This window comes from Capricornis sumatraensis, chromosome 4 (assembly GCF_032405125.1).
Source record: "Capricornis sumatraensis isolate serow.1 chromosome 4, serow.2, whole genome shotgun sequence".
Classification (NCBI taxonomy): domain Eukaryota; kingdom Metazoa; phylum Chordata; class Mammalia; order Artiodactyla; family Bovidae; genus Capricornis; species Capricornis sumatraensis.
In genome coordinates this window covers 143,892,122-143,911,397 of record NC_091072.1, presented here as the reverse complement: position 1 = coordinate 143,911,397, position 19,276 = coordinate 143,892,122, and the positions used below count along the sequence as shown (strand labels likewise).

At 41.7% G+C, this 19,276-nt stretch overlaps 1 pseudogene; it reads left to right on the top strand.

The window, feature by feature from the left end:
• The first annotated feature begins 17,344 nt into the window (after nt 1-17,344).
• LOC138078925 (regulator of nonsense transcripts 3B pseudogene) lies at nt 17,345-18,877 on the top strand (annotated as a pseudogene).
• The last annotated feature ends 399 nt before the right edge of the window (nt 18,878-19,276 follow it).

Genomic DNA, 19,276 nt, shown 5'->3' with positions numbered 1-19,276 from the left:
TTTCCCAGTGAAATTAATCATTTCATTGTCAGTCATAAATTTTACCTGTTTCCATTCTCTTATCTCTTTCTCTTAATATTTCCCTTTCATTACCTGTGCAAACAAGAATTTCCATATCTTCTTATTGTTATACAAATTACAAACACATTTATAATTTTATAAATTATAGCACTCTTTCAAGGTCTCTCATCCTTGAAAACTCTGTACCTCTGAACCATTTTCCCTGTGTAGACACTAGAGTCTTATCAGTAGCATTATTTTAACACCTCAATCCCCAACCTCATTCCTTGCAGCCCAAATTCTTACCTCTTTTCGCAATCCACACAGTTGGAAAGCATCTTTCTCTACCATATTTATGTCAGGCATTTTACTTCCAGCTCTTATTAGAGAACTAAGACCAGAGGCAACCGTTTGAGGTCGGAACTTCCTGAGTAACTGAAAAAGTCAAGCTAAGCTAATTTGGGTAGTGAAATAGTCACACAGTGAACCACACATTTTTAGTCAGAAGGCCACTTGCCACAGACACACACAGAAGACTGGGCTTTGTATGAATGTTTAAAAAGACAAGGAAGCTATTTCAAGAATAATACTTTAATTGCAAGACAATGGATTTCAAACCAATCACCATGATAAGTCCAGTTACGACATGTCAGCTTGCAAATATATTACACAGTTATTGACCATATTCCCTGCACTGTACATTTCATACTTACAACTCATTTATTTTGTAACTGGAGGTTTTGGTTTCTCACTCTTCCTCTTTCCTTCTCTCTGCTCCTCCCACTCCTTCCTGGCAAACACATATTTGTTCTTTGCATCTATAACTATATATACACAGTATAAAAATGTTGAACTGCTATATTGTACATTTGAAGCTAATTTTGTAAATCTACTACTCTTTAGTAAGGAAGAAAAGGAAATGGTGCTCAAGAGGACATGGGAGTTATTTACTGAAGCAAGCTCACTGGATACAGCAATAAAGACAGGACTGACGTGGTGAGGGCTGCTTTTATTCACTTTTGTCGAGTGATAGAGAAAACTAGACTCGACTGGACTGAAATGTTGAGAGAATGTATTTTCCTTAAAATACATTTCCTGAAAGAAGCAGTGGACATTCTAGGTTATGCTTGTACCTGAATAAGATGAAACATAGAAATGAAAAGAAGCTGATATTGATAATGGTGCCGAAACTCTGCCTGTGTTCCCTGGTGCTGAATAGAAACATAGAGACAGATTTTGGGCGAAGTAGAAAAGAGTAACTTTTATTGTGCTGCCAGGCAAAGGGGGCCACAGAGGGCTAATGCACTCAAGACTGTGTGACCCACCCGGGAGTGGGATAGTGAGCAGTTTTACAGTGTTCAAGGAGCAATGTGTGACCAACTCATGGACAATTCTTGGATTGATTGGCATCAAGGTGAAGTTTCAAGCATCATCAATTTTCCAGTTTCAATCAGTCTAGAGTCTATGTTTCCATGGTCAGCAGGTTTCATTTGGAGCAGGTCTGCTTCTTGTAAAAATAACTTAGCAATGTGTGTCATGCCTTTATATATCTCAGAGAAATAGGCGTTCAGTGATTCTGCTATGTGGTTGAATTCTAATCTAAATTGTTACCAGTTCCCCAGCCCAATAGCTAGTCTTTATTTCTACATCTTCACATTTCTCTCTTCAACGAGGGGTGCTGGGAAAACTGGTCAACTACATGTAAAAGAGTGAAATTAGAACACTTTCTAACACCACACACACAAAAAAAACTCAAAATGGATGAAAGACCTAAATGTAAGACAAAAAACTATAAAACTCTTAGAGGAAAACATGAGGAGTAGCACATTCTTTAACATAAATCACAGCAAGATCCTCTATGACCCACCTCCCAGAGTAATGGAGATAAAAACAAAAAATAAACAAATGGGACCTAATTAAACTTAAAAGCTTTGGCACAATAAAGGAAACTATAAGCAAGGTGGAAAGACAGCCCTCATGAAACAACTGACAAAAAATGAATCAATCATTGATTCTTGAGGCAGTCTTTTACTTTAAAAACAAGGATGCAGGGGTTTGTACAGTTTCAGAAATAAAATGTATTAATGCTACTGCTGCCATAACAAAGTGCCATGCACTGCATGATTTAAAACACCAGGAACTGATTGTCTCACAGTACTACAGACTGGAAGGCCCAACATCAATATGTCCTCTGGGTCACGCTCTCTCAGACTGCTCTAGGAGACAGTCCTTTCTTGCCTCTTCCTGTTTCTGGTAATGGCTGACCATACCTAGCACTCTTTGACTTATAGGCACATCACTTCAGTCACATGGCTGTCTTTTCCCTTTGTCTTCACGTTGTCTTCGCTTTGTTAAGAGTTTTGTCTGACTCCAAATTTCCTCTCCTTATAACACCACTTGTGCTAAAGATCTTGAGGCCTATGGTAATGACGTCTTCACTATTACATTCAGCCCAGCCCTAATTTCCAAACAAGGTCACAGTCTGAGGTCCTGAGCATTAGAATGTCAACACAACATTTTAGGCTCATAGTTCAACCTCATAAGACATGCTGCTGTTGCTGCTAAGTCGCTTCAATCGTGTGTGACTCTGTGCAGTCCCATAGACGGCAGCCCACCAGGCTTCCTGGTCCCTGGGATTCTCCAGGCAAGAACACTGGAGTGGGTTGCCATTTCCTTCTCCAATGCGTAAAAGTGAAGTCGCTCAGTCGTGTCTGACTCTTAGCGACCCCATGGACTACTGCCTACCAGGCTCCTTCACCCATGGGATTTTCCAGGCAAGAGTACTCATAGGATATAGGAAGAGGAAATTTATTGAGTCTACACACAATATACATAACTCAGACAGTAAAGCGTCTGCCTATAATGTGGGAGACCTGGGTTCAATCCCTGGGTCGGGAAGATCCCCTGGAGAAGGAAATGGCAACCCACTCCAGTATTCTTGTCTTGAAAATCCCATGGATGGATGAGCCTGGTAGGCTATAGTCCATGGGGTCACAAAGAGTCAGACACAACTGAAGGACTTCACTGTCACTTTTCAGAAGTTTACAAAACTAATTCTATCCCATGGGATCGATTGTGTAGTTTTTCATATTAAAATTCATAGATATAACATAAATTAAGTTACCCTCAACTACAAAGACCCTGTGTAATCACTGATTACTGGATATTTGGTCTTGTAAAGGCTTCCGCCTGGGTCTGAGATCCAGGGCAAACATGTACGGTAGGGTCTTTCTTCAAACAATGCTTTACTTAAAGTGAATCACAGAACTGATAAGCTCATGAAAAGCATTATTATTTAGCAAAAAATCTTCAGAATAGTGGGAAAAGGGAATTGGTTATGCACTGGTTTATCCAGTGAGGGTGCATTCAGATTGTTTACAGTGTTCAGATGTTATTTCTTCCTGTTCAGGGCATGTGTGCTTGGTCGCTCCGTTGTGTCCTACTCTTTGCAACCCTGTGGACTGGAGCACACCAAGTTCCTCTGTCCATGGGATTCTCCAGTCAAGAATATGGGAGTGGGTTGCCATTTTCTTCTCCAGAGGATCTTCTCGACCCAGGGTTTGAACCCATGTCTCCTGCAACTCTTGGATTGGCAGATGAATTCTTTTTCCACTGAGCCACCTGGGAAGCCCCTTTCCTTTTCCCTCCTAATAAATGTTTCACTTGTTTCATTAGTTTTGGTTTCTGTGTGGAAATTCATTTTTCTGGAAATGAATCCTAATGGCCAGGATTCAGCACTCAGCCTGACTTCAATCTCTGGCCAGAAACCAAAGTTCTGTTTCAAGTCCCTGCAGGTTGGAGGCCACCCAAGCTCAGACATGTCTTCACAAAAATCTTTGTCTTTCTCTGTTCAGGTGAAAAAAATAAAAAACAAGGAGACCTTAGAGGTAGCACAGCCTCAAGATAAAAGAAACTTATGTCCCAGAATTTCCACATGGAAGAAAGCTGCGTTCTAACTAGAACCTCCTATATTTCACAGTTACATGAGTGATAAGTAAATATACACTGTGCTATCAATGAAATTTAGGAGGTTATCTATTGCAGTAGTTGTGTAATGTATCTAGTCAGAATGGCAGCTTCATTTTTTCCATATTTTTTGCATTACTAATCACTTCTTATCCAATCACCAAATATCTGCAGATTGTTTACTATTATGGTAGGTGCTGAGAAACAAAAGCTCTGCAAATTCTGATGAAGAGGATGAAGCAGGCACCTGGGTCTTGTGTGGGAGAGGTTTGGATGGATTTTCCAGAATGGCTGAGGCAAGGTTAGTATCTTCTCTGGTGTCTAGTGAAGACAGGAACATTTTAAAAGATCACGGTTTATAGTACCACTGAAAACTTGACAGAGCTAAGAGCAATGACAAATTGAAATTATAATAGTGATCATTATAATTATAATGAAGTGGTCAGCATACAAAAATGGACTTGGAAGGCAAGGGTCCGATTTCAGAATTCAAGAACTAGAACTTCTTTGTATCTTTGTATTGCGCCGCACAAAAGGACAGAGCAACACCTGCCGATTTCTGTGGCCTCATGGTACCCCGAGAAAACTTGCTGTCTCCCTAAAGATCTCCCTCCCTCCCTTTCCTGTGTTCGTGCAACAAGTCCTTGCTTAACACACTTCACTTCTCATCAAGTGAAGTTTTAATGCTTGAGAAATAAGCTCTGTAATGACCCCATGGCTTCTCGCATTTAAAAAAATAAATAAACTTCCTCCTTTTTTTTTAAGCGCATCAGTCACAAGTCAGAGCTTCCTGCATCTGTGTCTCCAAGCTGGGGCTCTAACAATCCAGCCAAAAAATGCCTCTTCTCAATCAGGTCTTTGTTTCTGAAATTTCAGTTAATAAAAGCAATATATTATGAAAACGGTGACACACTTAACCTGCTTGACACCAGGAAGGGAACTTTTTTTTTTTTTAACACACCCTTATTCAGTCAAAGGGAGCTTAAGTCTCTTCAGAAAAAGCTGAAAGACAAGTCTCCCCAAGAGCCTGGGACCTTTGTGTTTTTGGAAATGAGTGGAATTCAGGCCACTTCCAAAGGGATCTCAACTTTTCAATAAAGATACAATCCTGGGAGTGAGCAGATGGAGAAAAAAAGGGGAAAGACCCTGTACAATGTCCATAAGAATACCTGCCACCTTCTCAGCCTTTCAAAGCCTTTAATCCTTAGACCACAGAGCTTACCCTAAGGAATCTCCCAGTCACCCACTAAAGTTCTGCAAACTCCTATGAAGAAGGCAGCTTAGGCGCACAGCCATCTGGGGAGAAATCAAGTCAAAATTTTTCTTTTTTTTTTTTTTTTGCATGTTATTCAAATTTTATCAAAATTTTTCAAATCCCCCAACCAGGCCAGATGTTCACCCCCTATTGGAACAGGCCTAGAGAGTTTGCAACTGCTTGAGACCAAGAAGGCAGTTTCGTCGTTCTCTTCTCCTCTGGGCAGTAGTGGTTCTTCTTTCACTATGACTTTGCTCTGGACCAGAGGTGGCCAATGAAGAAGGAAATGGCAACCCACTCCATTGTTCTTGCCTGGAGACGCCTATGGACAGAGGAACCTGGTGGGGGCTGCTGTCCATAGGGTCGCACACAGTCAGACACGACTGAAGCAACTTAGCAGCAGCAGCAGCAGAGCTGGCCAAACAGGAGGATGTGGCGTCTTGGGGCTGCTACCACCGCCCTCTCCCAGCAGCTCTAGCTTCCCTGTGGGGTGACCACATCCCTTTCCATTCACAGCTTTCTCCCATATCCAGGTCCCAATGGTCTGCCAAGGTCTGAGGAAGACACTGGATGCAGGGTCTAGAAAATAGGCCCATGGACCGGATGGTACCCCAGATGGTACCAAATAACTCTCCCTCCCACCCTCCACCTTCTGCCCTCCACCCTAGATGTTACGCCCCACTTCCTGCATTTAATTTCTCAGGATGTTGAGGCAGAAAAGGAAGTCAGCACATTGTAAACAGGATGCCTGCCGTTGAAGGGTCTTTGGCTCCTTTCCAACCTGCCAAACGCCTGAGGGGGACCTGATGGACTAACGGTGGATCTAAGACGACAGCCCTCTGCTCAGGCTGTCTGCCAGGCTGGGTCCCTTCCTAGCGGGAGAAAGTCTGCATGAATCTCCACAGCCTGCGAGTCTCCCTGGCCTAGCAGAGATGGGGACAAGGCTCTGTCTGTCTCTCTGAGGTTCAACCTGTGGTAACCAAGACCCCTGAGGACAGAAACCCTGTTGTGTGTAGCCACTCTGACACATAAACCTCCTCTAACAGGTGTTAATTTGTGGCTTGTTAGCACCACTGTTCTCAGGAGATGATACACAAATCAAAACCCCAGGCTAATATATTCTGAGGCTACAAAATGAGGAAAGGTTATAAAGGCCAAAAACTACAAGGTTATATAAATTGTCAGGAATTAGGACTAGAGTTGGGAAGAAATAATGCTTGTTTAAACAGGAGTTGTTTGGGGTTCAAATGGTTACACATTTGCAGGTGTAGGAGGGAGGCACTTTGAAACTGTGTTTGCACCTGGCACTGCCTGCAGATACTATTTTGAAAATGTCTGGTGATGGTCTTGAGTTTTATATAATTCAGAAAGTTTAAGTTCTCAGTGATGCATCTGCAAGTTCTCAGATGCAAGACTGCATCTGAAACTACCGCCACCTAAGGCCATCTGGCTCCATTTTGTATGTGTGAACTATAGTTACTCCATTTTTATTTTTGAAAGATCTTAAATACATAATCAGGCTTCCCTGGTGGCTCTGTGATGAAGAACCTGCCTGACAATGCAGGAGAGGCAGGTTCAATCCCCAGTCCAGGAAGATCTTTTGGTGAAGAAAATGGCAACCCAGTCCAGTATTCTTGCTGGGGAAATCCCATGGAGAGAGGAGCCTGGTGGGCTACAGTCCATGGGGTCGCAAAAGAATTGGACAGGACTTAGTGACTAAACAACAGCAGCAGCAAATATATCATCACCTGTCTACATTACCCTTTTTTGGACTTTTGTGGGGGATAAGATTTCAACCCTGAGGATCTGCTACAGTGAGATTGGTCCAGTTGGAACAGAGTTTACAAACAGATTCTTAAAGCAAGACAGTAATGGCAGAAATCGGTCTTTGATGAACAAAAAATTTTTTCCTGGTGAATTATTTTGATCCTTGAAGTGATTTAGAAGTTTCACCAAGTGGTGACAATAAAAAGCTGACTCTTTAGAAGACAGTTTGTCAGTTTCTTATGAAATTAATATACTTGCCAGGTGATCCAACAGTCTCACTTTTGGGCATTTACAGAAATGAGTTGAAAACTGATGTTTATGCAAACTTACACAGGTGTGTTTATAGCAGCTATATTTATGATTGCCAAAACTTGGAATGCCTGTTAATATATAAATGGCTAAACACACTGTAGACTCTCCAAACAATGGCATAATGTTCAGGGACTTTAAGAAAAGTTCTCAAGTGAAGAAAAAAACATAAAAAGAACCTTTTATGCAGGTTATTAAGTGAAAGAAGGTAATCTGATAAATCTATGTACTGTAAAATTGCAACAATTTGACACTTACGTAAAGGCAAAACTATGGAGCTGTTGAAAAGACATGTCTGAAGGGCCAAGGTGGAGAGATTGGGAGGGATGAATGGGGGAGGCCAGGGGGTTTTTAAGACAATGAAACTATACTCTGTGATTCTGTAATGATGGATTTAAAACTACTAGGTGGTGTTTTGGGGGATTCTCAAGATCTCTAGTTCTTTATGTCTCAACACAGAAAGAATCCAGTGAGAGGCAAAGTGATAGAAAAGAAGTGATTTGTTAGAATAGGAGGTTTGTGAGGTTAACAAGTGGATGGATGAGAGGGTGCTGTGCCTGAGAACTTAGTGGGCTATAGTTTCAATCAAAGGAAAAATGGGGAGGGGAAAATACCACTTTTTCCCTCGTTCTTGAGTAGATGTCAAGCTTCCATAGTCAGCTCTGCCTTCACGTCAGGCTGGGGAGTTTTCTTGTCCCTAGATGGTTAAGCCAGGACAGTCATGGCACTATGGAAAAATTGTTTCAAGTCTCAGTACCATGAGGGTCTTTCACTTTGAATGTCACCTTTCCATTTTATTTATTTATTTATTTTTTTCTAAATGTGTGCAGAGAGCTTGTCCTGGGGGCCATTAACTTACTGAGCTCACTAAGTGGGATGTGGGTCTCATGCCGTCATTTTTCTGTTGTTTTGAGAGATGTCTCATGCTTCTGTTTTGCAAGGTTTTTTTGCTAAACAACCCTGCTTGGTTTTGTAGTTAAGCAAACCTTCTTTTTTAAGCAATCATTAACATACAGGGGTTTCCCATTCTCATACTTTTTACTTACAATCCCCAGTGGGATTAACCATTTAATTACCTACTTTGTCCCTTTACTCTATCCCTATCAAATTCATGTCATTATGAAAGTGAAAGTGTTAGTTGCTCAGTCGTGTCTGACTTTTTGCGACCCCATGGACAGTAGCCCACCAGGCTTCTTTCTCCAAGGAATTCTCCTGGCAAGAATATTGGAGTGGATAGCCATTCCCTTCTCCAGAGGCTCTTCCTGACCCAGGATTGAACCCCAGCCTCCTGCCTCGCAGGCCGATTCTTTTTTGTCTGAGCCAACAGGAAAGCCCAAGCTTGCCATGGCATATAGAACATAAAGAGCAAACCCTAATGTAGTCTATGGACTTCAGTTCATAATACTGGAGCAAAATTTGTTCATCAGCTGTAACCAATAAAACAAGCTAATACAGTGTGCTTAAAATAAGGAAAGCTGTGAGGAAGAATTACCTGTGGGAACTCTGCATTTCTGCTAAAATTTTCCCAAACCTAAAACTGCTTTTTTTCCTTTTTTTCCCATAAACCTAAAATGGAGTCTGTTCACTTAAAAGATCAGTTGACTCTTAGTCAGCATTATCATTGTTTTTAGCTCAGTGACCTAGGAACCACTCTCATCCTTAAACTAGAACTAGAAGTTAAAGGTGAGACATATACGGAGCTCTAGTGTGTTCTGTGTGACATGAGGTAAGGGTCAGAGATTATTTGCTGTTAGAATCCTTTAAAATTAAAGTGTAAATCTGAAAAAAGCACCTTAGAAACCACTGGAGACAATGCTGAGCAAATTAAAGCACTAAGCCATCAAGAGAAAAAGAGAGGTTGAAATATCTACTTTTGCTTTGCTATGACCACAGTAACTTTTGAAACAGAATTGTTATCCATCCAACTACCCTTGCTGAAGGATAAATATAATTGGGACTTCCCTGGTGGTTTAGTGGTTAAGAATTCAGCTACCAGTGCAAGGAAAGCATGTTCAGTTCTTGCTCAGGGAACTAAGACCCCACATGCTGTGGGGCAACTAAACCCTCAGGATGCAACTAAGAGCATAGCCGTGCCACAAAAAAAAAGACCCTGAATGCTACAACTAAGGCCCACTTAGCAACTAAACTACCACCACCATAGAGCTTCTCCATCTTCGGCTGCAAATAATATAATTAGTCTGATGGTGGTATCCATCTATAGAGTTGGGCTTCCCAGGTGGCAATTTGGTAAAGAATCCACCTGCCACTGCAGGAATAGTGGGTTCAACCTGTGAGTGGGGAAGATCTCCTGGAGAAGGTATCTCTTGACTTAGGCTAACACCTGTCTAGAGCTTAAACAGGGGCTTCCCTGGTAGCTGAGCTGGTGAAGACTTTGCCTGCAATGCATGAGACCCCAGTTCGATTTCTGGGTTAGGAAGATCCCTTGGAGAAGGGATAGGCTACCCACTCCATTATCCATGAGCTTCCTTGGTGGCTCAGACAGTAAAGAATCCTCTTTCAATGCAGGAGATTTGGGTTAGATCCCTGGGTTGGGAAGATCCCTGAAGGAGGCCGTGGCAATCCACTCCAGTGTTCTTGCCTGGAGAATCCTCATGGACAGAAGAGCCTGGTGGGCTGCAGTCCATAGCATCACAAAAGAGTGATTAGAAAAGAGTCGTTATCACAAAACGACTAAGCACAAAGTGTACACAAAGTTAGGGAAATATCAAGGCTGTCCAGGTCACCATATACATATACATCAATCTTGTTCAGAGATACCCTGGCACAATAAGCAACACAATATCGTTTTCATCCACTCGAATTTAGACAGACTACCTACTCAGGAGCAGAGCTACTGTTTGCAGCACAATGGTCAGCCTTGAGCAAAATTTTTTATTTTAGCTTTTTTTCCCTCTGTATAACTTGGTTTTGTAGGTATTACAGGATCGGTGTGGTAGGTTGCAAAAGGAGCCTGGGTTTTGAGGTAGGAAACAGATGGTCAATCTTGCTCCTTACTCATCCATAAATTCAAAAAAATCCTATGCCTGGATAAGGCAGATAATAATGTATCAAATGAAACAATGTGGATTAAAGCATCTACCAATAACCTGAGCTTTCTGATTTCAGTATACAGAAGTTTTAAAGGTATCAAAAAGAAAGGTCAGCAGCGCCCCCTGTTAGTAAATGAACTCAGATTTAAAAAAAAAAAAAAAATTAAACAACAGAAAGCAACCCCAAAACAAAAACCAACCAGCCAACCAGACAACAACAACAAAAACCCACAGAGCAAAAAACACTTGAGTTTTTGGAGCAGCTATGTAAGCTTCACTCTAGCAATCAATACTCCATTTCTTAATGTGCGTGCATGCGTGGGTTCTCAGTTGTGTCCTACTCTTTGCGACCCCATGGAGTGTAGCCTGCCCGTCTCTGCTATCCATGGGGATTCTCCAGGCAAGAAGAATGGAGCGGGTTGCCATGCCCTTCTCCAGGACATCTTCCCAAACCAAAGATCCAACTCACATCTCTTATGTCTCCTGAATTGGCAGGTAGATTCTTTACCATTGGCACCACCTGGGAAGCCCTAGACATAGGGAGAAACTTATGTCCTTGAATTTCCATGTGGGAAAAAGCTGCATTCTAACCAGGAGCTCCTATATTCCACAGCTACATAAGAGATAAGTAAATATATACTGTTCTACCAATGAAACTTAGGAGATTATTTATTGTAGCAGCTGTGTTACATACCTAGTTAGAGTGGCAACCACATGTTTTCGTGTTTTTTTGCATGCCCAATAATTTCTTATCCAATCACCAAACAGCTGCAGAATGTTCATTCCTGCTGTAGGTGCTGAGAAACAAAAGCTCTGCAAATTCTGATGAAGAGGGTGAAGCAGGCACCTGGGATGGCCCAGAAAGGCAGGTGTCTTCTCTGGTGTCTAGTCAAGGGATGGATTTTAAAAGATCATGGATTATAGTACTATGGAAACCCTGACAGAGTTAAGAGTAATGACAAATTGAAATTATAATGGAGTAATCACAGTTCAGCAAATAAAAATGGAGTTGGGAAAAAAAAAATGGAGTTGGGAGGCCACTGAGGCCTCTGATTTCAGAACTTAAGAACCAGAACTTTCTTTGCATTGTACCACACCCAAGAACAGACAAGCATCTTCTTTTGTCAGCTCCTTTGGCCTTGTTGACTAAAAAGATGCACAATGGAAGAGTTGTGAATTAAGTTTTATTAGGGGCAAAATGAGGACTGCAGCCTGGGAGACAGCACCTCAGATAGCTCCGAGAAGCTGCTCCAAAGCAGCAGTGAGGGGAGGTGAATATATAAGATTTTGGTGAAGGGGGAGTTCAATGCAATCAAGTGCTTACTTTATAAAAGATTTTCCACTAGTCCTGAGGAGCTGTCACCATGAAGGGATTTAACGCTTTTGTAGATATTTAGAGATGCAAAGGTTGGGATCATGAAATCAGTTCCTGAAAATATCTAAATCTCTAAAGACTTGTTCCACCAGTTTCCGTAGAACACAGAGCACCTCACTCTCCATGCTCAATTCCCTTCAGGAGGTATCGAAAGTCAGCAGGTGCAGTAGCACAGGCAGATGTAAAATGCCCTTGTTGCTCAGGCGCTGGCAAATGCTCTTGGCAATTGCAGTTGACAGCCTCAAAGTACCCCTTCCCCCATTGCAATCTTTTGGTCTCAGGGTCCTGCCTCCTCCACCTTGTGGTTGTGCTACCAATTCTGCCTCAACAAGCATCCTCACTTCTCAACAGCTCCAATTACAATTTTGGACAAACGAAATGAGTACTAACCATGACTTCTTGCATTTTTGTCTTTAATAAACTTCTCCATTTTTAGCCTGGCAGATCACAACTTGAGAAGTTCCTGAGTCTGTATCTGCAGGCTGCAGCTCTAACAGTTCTCACAATAAATGCCTCTTTATCTCAGACAGGTCTCTCTTTCTGAAATGTCAGTTAATAAGAGCACTAAGTCTTGAAAACGGTGACACACTAAGCCTGTATGACCCCAAGAAAGGAACTTCTTTTTAAAACATATTTATTCTGCCAGAGAGAGCTTGAAGACATTCTAATTAAGCTTAAAGACAAGTTTCCCCAAGAACATTGGAAGTTGGTGTTCTTGGAAAAGAGGGGGATTCAGGCCAGTCCCTCTCTCTAGTTTCCAATTAAGATGCCATTCCTGGGGGCAGGGCAGACTGAGAAAAAAGGGAGGGGGGGCAAAATCTGAAACCAGCTCACTAGGAACACCTGTCACCCTCTCCCAGCTTTTCCAACCCCTTAATCCCCAGACTGATGCTGAAGCTGAAGCTCCAATACTTTGGCTACCTGATGCAAAGAACTGACCCATTGGAAAAGACCCTGATACTGAGAAAGATTGAAGGCAGGAGGTGCAGGGGATGACAGAAGATGAGATGGTAGGAAGGCATAATCAACTCGATGGACATGAGTTTGAGCAAGCTCTGGGATTTGGTGATGGATAGACAGGGAAGCCTGAAGATCTTTTTGTATAGTTCTTCTGTGTATTGTTGCCACCTCTTCTTAATATCTTCTGCTTCTGTTAGGTCCATACCATTTCTGACCTTTATTGTGCCCCTTGCATGAAATGTTCCCTTTGTATCTCTAATTTTCTTGAAGAGATCTCTAGTCTTTCCTATTCGATTGTTTTCCTTTATTTTTTGTATTGATCCCTGAGGAAGGCTTCTTATCTCTCCTTGCTGTTGTTTGGGATGCTGCATTCAAATGCATATAACTTTCCTTTTTTCCTTTGCCCTTTCTTTCTCTTCTTTTCTCAGCTATTTGTAAGGCCTCCTCAGACAAACACTTTGCCTTTTTGCATTTCTTATTCTTGGGGATGGTCTTGATCACTCCCTTCTGTACAATGTCATGAACCTCTGCCCATAGTTTTTCAGGCACTCTGTCTATCAGATTTAATCCCTTGAATCTATTTGTCACTTCCATTGTATAATCATAAGGGATTTTATTTAGGTCATATCTGAATGGTCTAGTGGTTTTCCCTATTTTTTTCAATTTAAGTCTGAATTTGGCAATAAGGAGTTCATGATCTGAGCCACAATCAGCTCCTGGTCTTTTTTCTGCTGACTGTATAGAGCTTCTCCATTTTTTGGCTGCAAAGAATATAATCAACCTGATTTCAGTGTTGACCACACTGTGATGTCCATGGGCAGAGTTATCTCCTGTGTTGGAAGAGGGTGTTTGCTATGACCAGTGCATTCTCTTGGCAATATTCTGTTAGCCTTTGCCCTGCTTCATATTGTACTCCAAGGCCAAATTTGACTGTTACTCCAGGTATCTCTTGACTTCCTACTTTGGCATTCCAGTTCCATATAATGAAAAGGACATCTTTTCTTTGGGTGTTAGTTCCAGAAGGTCTTGTAGGTCTTCATAGAATCATTCAACTTCAGCTTCTTCAGCATTATGAGTCTGGGCATAGACTTGGATTGCTATGATACTGAATAGTCTGCCTTGGATATGAGCAGAGATCATTCTGTCATTTTTGAGATTGCATCCAAGTACTGCATTTTGCACTCATTTGTTGACTGTGAGGGCTACTCCATTTCTTCTAAAGGATTCTTTCTCCTAGTAGTAGATTTAATGGTCATCTGAGCTCAATTCACCCATTCCAGTCCATGTTAGTTAACTGATTCCTAAGTTGTCGATATTCACTCTCACCATCTTCATGGCAAGATCTTCATGACCTGGATAACCACAACGGTGTGATCACTCACCTAGAGTCAGACAACCTGGAATGCAAAGTCAAGTGGGCCTTAGAAAGCATCACTATGAATAAAGCTAATGGAGGTGATGGAATTCTAGTTGAGCTATTTCAAATCCTAAAAGATGATGCAGTTAAAGCACTTCATTCAATATGCCAGCAAATTTGGAAAACTCAGCAGTGGCCACAGGCTTGGAAAAGGTCAGTTTTCATTCCAAGCCCAAAGAAAGGAAATGCCAAATATTCAAACTACTGCACAATTTCACTCATCTCACACACTAGCAAAATAATGCTCCAAATTCTCCAAGCCAGGCTTCAGCAGTACGTGAACCATGAAATTCCAGATGTTCAAGCTGAATTTAGAAAAGGCAGAGGAACCAGAGATCAAATGGCCAACATCTGCTGGATCATAGTTCCAGAAAAACATCTCCTTCTGCTTTACTGACTACACCAAAGCCTTTGACTGTATATGTCACAACAAACTGTGAAAAATTCTTCAAGAGATAGGAATACCAGGCCACCTGACCTGCCTCCTGAGAAATCTGTATGGAGGTCAAGAAGCAACAGTTAGAACCAGACATGGAACAACAGACTGGTTTCAAATTGGGAAAGGAGTACGTCAAGATAAGGCTATATATTGTCACCCTGCTTATTTAACTTCTATGCAGAGTACATCATGCAAAATGTTAGGCTTGATTAAGCACAAGCTGAAATCAAGATTGCTAGGAGAAATATCAATAACCTCAGATATACAGATGACACCATCTTTATGATAGAAAGTGAAGAAGAACTAAAGAGCCTCTTGATGAAAGTGAAAGAGGAGAGTGAAGAAGTTGGCCTAAAACTCAACATTCAGAAACCTAAGATCATGGCATCCTGTTACATCACTTAATGGTAAATAGATGGGGAAGCAATGGAATCAGTAAGATACTTTATTTATCTTTTTGGTCTCCAATATCACCACAGACATTGAGTGCACCCATGATGTTAAAAGACACTTGCACTTTGGAAGAAAAGCTATGACCAACCTAGACAGAATATTAAAAGGCAGAGGCGTTACTTTGCCATCCAAAGTCTGTCTAGTCAAAGCTATGGTTCTTCCAGTAGTCATGTTTGGATTTGAGAGTTGGACTCTAAAGAAAGCTGAGCCCCAAAGAACTAATGGTTTTGAACTGTAGTGTTGGAGAAGACTCTTTAGAGTCTCTTGGGCTGCAAAGAGATCCAACCAGTCGATAGTAAAGGAAATCAGTTCTGAATATTCATTGAAAGGAATGACGTTGAAGCTGAAACTCCAATACTTTGGCCATCTGATGTGAACAAATGACTAATTGGAAAAGACCCTGATTTGGGAAAGATTGAATGATGGAGAAGAAGGGGATGACAGCGCATGAGGTGGTTGGATGATGTCACTGACTCGATGGACATGAATTTAAGAAGTTCTGGGAGTTGGTGATAGACAAGGAAGCCTGGTGTGCTGCAGTCCATGGGGTAGCAAAGAGTCAGAAATGACTGAGCGACTGAACTGAACTGAATTGAATTGCATTTAGGACTCATAGTCATATGAGGGCTACTCTATCTCGTCTAAGGGATTTTTGCCCACAGTAGTATATATAATGTTCATCTGAATTAAATTTGCCCATTCTAATCCATGTTAGTTCACTGATTTCTAAAATGTTGATATTCACTCTTGTCATCTGTTTGAGCACTTCTAATTTACCTTGATTCATGGACCTCACATTCCAGGGTCCTATGCAATAATGCTCTTTGCAGCATCAGACTTTACTTCCATCACCAGTCCCATCCACAATTGAGTGTTGTTTTTGCTGCGGCTCCATCTCTTCATTCTTTCTAGAATTATTTCTCCACTCTTCTCCAGTAGTATATTGGGTGCCTACCGACCTGGGTATTTCATGTTTCAGTGTCATATCTTTTTGCCTTTTCACACTATTTAAACCTCTGGCCACTTATCTTGTTTCTTTCTTCACTCCTGACTGGTCCTTGGATCCTCCCCAAGTTGTGTGTGCAGCATTTTTCTAAGATGGATCCCACTTCAGAGACCTATTGGTGCATGTCCATACTTATCATGGGGTGGGGACCCCTCCTGGTTTGATTCCCAAGAAGCCTTCCTGCACATGTGCAGACAGGGAAGTCTTCCTTGACCTTAGGAGTGGGTACCTTATCTCTTCACTTTAGCAGGGCTCAACTTCTGCCACTAGCTTTGTCCATGGACTGTCTGGGTGAGAACAAAGGCTCAATTTTACTTCACTTGACAAACATCAGCAGTCCAGCTATCTCCTACTTCAGAACCATTTTAAAAAGAATACCCTGAGGTTAGTGATCTTTGGTTTCTTTCTAAGCTGCAAAACACCTGATGGGGGCCTGGTGGATCTAAAAGGACAGCTCTCTGCTCAGACAGTCTGCCATGCTGGATCCCATCCTGGCAGAGCAAGAGAAAGTCTGCATAATCTCCATAGCCTGGGAGTCACCCTGGCTAGCATGGTGGGGATGAGGCTCTGTCTCTTTGGAGTTTAACTTGTGTTAGCCAAGACTTCTGGGAACAGAAACCCTGGCTGTAAACACACACACACACACACACACACACACACATACTCTAAAGGCATTGATTTGTGGTTTGTTAGCACTACAGCTCTCAGGGGACACAGATCAAAGGCTTGGATTGTGTTCTAAGACTAAAAAATAGGGAGAGTTTAACTGCAAGTTTACATAAATTGTCAAGGATTGGGATTGGAATTGGGAAGAAATAAAGGAGCAGCAGGAGAAGGGGATGACAGAGGATGAGATGGCTGGATGGCAACACCAACTCGATGGACATGAGATTGAGTGAATTCCAGGAGTTGGTGATGGACAGGGAGGCCTGGCATGGTTCATGGGGTCACAAAGAGTCAGACACAGCTGAGAGACTGAACTGAACTGAACTGAACTCAAAGGTGCTTGTTTAAACAAGAATGGTTAGGGGTTCAAAATGGTTATATAGTTCCAGGTTGGGGAAGCGTGCACTTTGTAACAATGTCTGCAGTTGACAGTAGCTTGCAGATGTTGTTTAGGAAAAGGCTGGGGACTTCCCTGTCATTCTGGTTCAATGGTTAAGACTTGGAAATTCCAGGGCAGGGGCACAGGTTCTATCAGCATGCTTTGTGGCACATCCCCAAAAAAGATTGGAGGTGTTCTTGAGTTTGATGCAATCCAGAAAGTTCAAGTTCACAGTGATGCAAGAATGCTTCTGGTAGCGGCGTTTAGGCCGAGCTACCGCGGTGAGGAGCGAAGCTGTGGCCATGAAGGAGGAGAAGGAGCACAGGCCTAAGGAGAAGCGAGTAACCCTCTTGACTCCCCCAGGTGGTAATTCGGAGATTACCGCCCACTTTGACCAAGGAGCAGCTTCAGGAACATCTTCAGCCTATGCCTGAGCATGATTATTTTGAGTTTTTTTCTAATGATACTAGTTTGTATCCTCATATGTATGCAAGAGCATACATCAACTTTAAAAACCAAGAGGACATTATTTTGTTCAGGGATCGTTTTGATGGTTATGTATTCCTTGACAATAAAGGTCAGGAATATCCTGCCATCGTAGAATTTGCACCTTTTCAAAAAGCTGCAAAAAAGAAGACTAAGAAAAGAGATACTAAAGTTGGAACTATTGATGATGATCCAGAATATAGAAAATTTTTGGAGAGCTATGCTGCAGATAATGAGAAAATGACATCTACTCCAGAGACACTGCTAGAGGAAATAGAAGCAAAAAATAGAGAACTAATAGCTAAAAAGACAACTCCACTTTTGAGCTTCCTGAAAAACAAGCAGAGGATGAGAGAAGAAAAGAGAGAAGAAAGGAGGCGGCGAGAAATAGAAAGAAAAAGACAAAGAGAAGAAGAGAGGAGAAAGTGGAAAGAAGAAGAGAAACGAAAACGGAAAGATATAGAAAAGCTAAAGAAGATAGACAGAATTCCAGAAAGGGACAAATTAAAGGATGAACCAAAGATTAAGGATCGCCCGGCGATGCAGCTTTACCAGCCAGGAGCCCGAAGCCGAAATCGACTCTGTCCCCCTGATGACAGCACCAAGTCTGGAGATTCAGCCATAGAAAGAAAGCAGGAAAGTGGTATTAGCCATAGAAAAGAAGGAAGCGAGGAGTGATAGGTCCAAATGGCCTTAGGTGTCCTGACTGTCTAGGCAGCCAAAGAGCACGAATTAAGCAATCCAGAAGTGCCTTCAGGGCAAAGGAATAGAGAGAGAGAGAGAAAGGGGGTCGCTGTGCTGGTGGGGTACACTGCAGAGGAGTATGTTTTGCGTTAAAGCAGGAACCCGATTGCAGGTTCAGATTGGAAGTACAATTTTCATTTTTTATGCAGTTCCTACAAATTTAAAGTGTCAGACAAAGCTGAGGGGGAGAGGACACGCATTGCAGTTTGCAGGCAAGAAGTATCACGAGAGGACTTATTTAGGTATGACACGAGAAGAAGATAGAAGAACTGGCTTTAAAATCAAAAGGTTTTCTTAATCCTGGATTGAATTTTCTTAAATTTCAATGGAGCAGAGTCACTGTGAAGTCTCGTTCAGATCTAGTTATAGTCATTGTTGGTGATAACTGTTGACTTTGTGTAGTGTAGAAGCAAGAAGCATGTAATTGTAATACAAGTACAGTGAAGGATATAACACATTTTCACTTATGCAGAAATTTAAATAGTCATGTCATGTCGATATCTTATGTCCTAAAGTTTTAGGATTAGTTTGGGAACAGCTACCCACTCCAGTATTCTGGCCTGGAGAATTCCATGGACTATGTAGTCCATGGGGTTGCAAAGAGTCGGACACAACTCAGCAACTTTCACTTTCAGTTTAGTTCTTTGTTTGCTTACGTGAGATTAGTGTAAAAAAATTTTTTTTAAAACATCTCCTTTTGCCTTTAGTAATTTTTATATTTGTAAACTTTAACCCTTAGTTGGTTCTTGACAATCCAGTCTTTGTTTGACTTTAGGTCTCATGAGCTGAGTGCCTACCCTCTCCAGGAAGGAAACTGCACCAATATTTGTTCCTGTTCAACTTAGCTTGTTTTGCATTGATGTCAATAAATATCAACATCACTCAAAAAAAAAAAAAAAAAAAAGAATGCTTCTAAAACCACATCCACAGATGGCTACCTGGCTCCATTTTGGATATATGAACCATAGCTACTCCATTTTGATTTTTAAATGATCTTAAATATA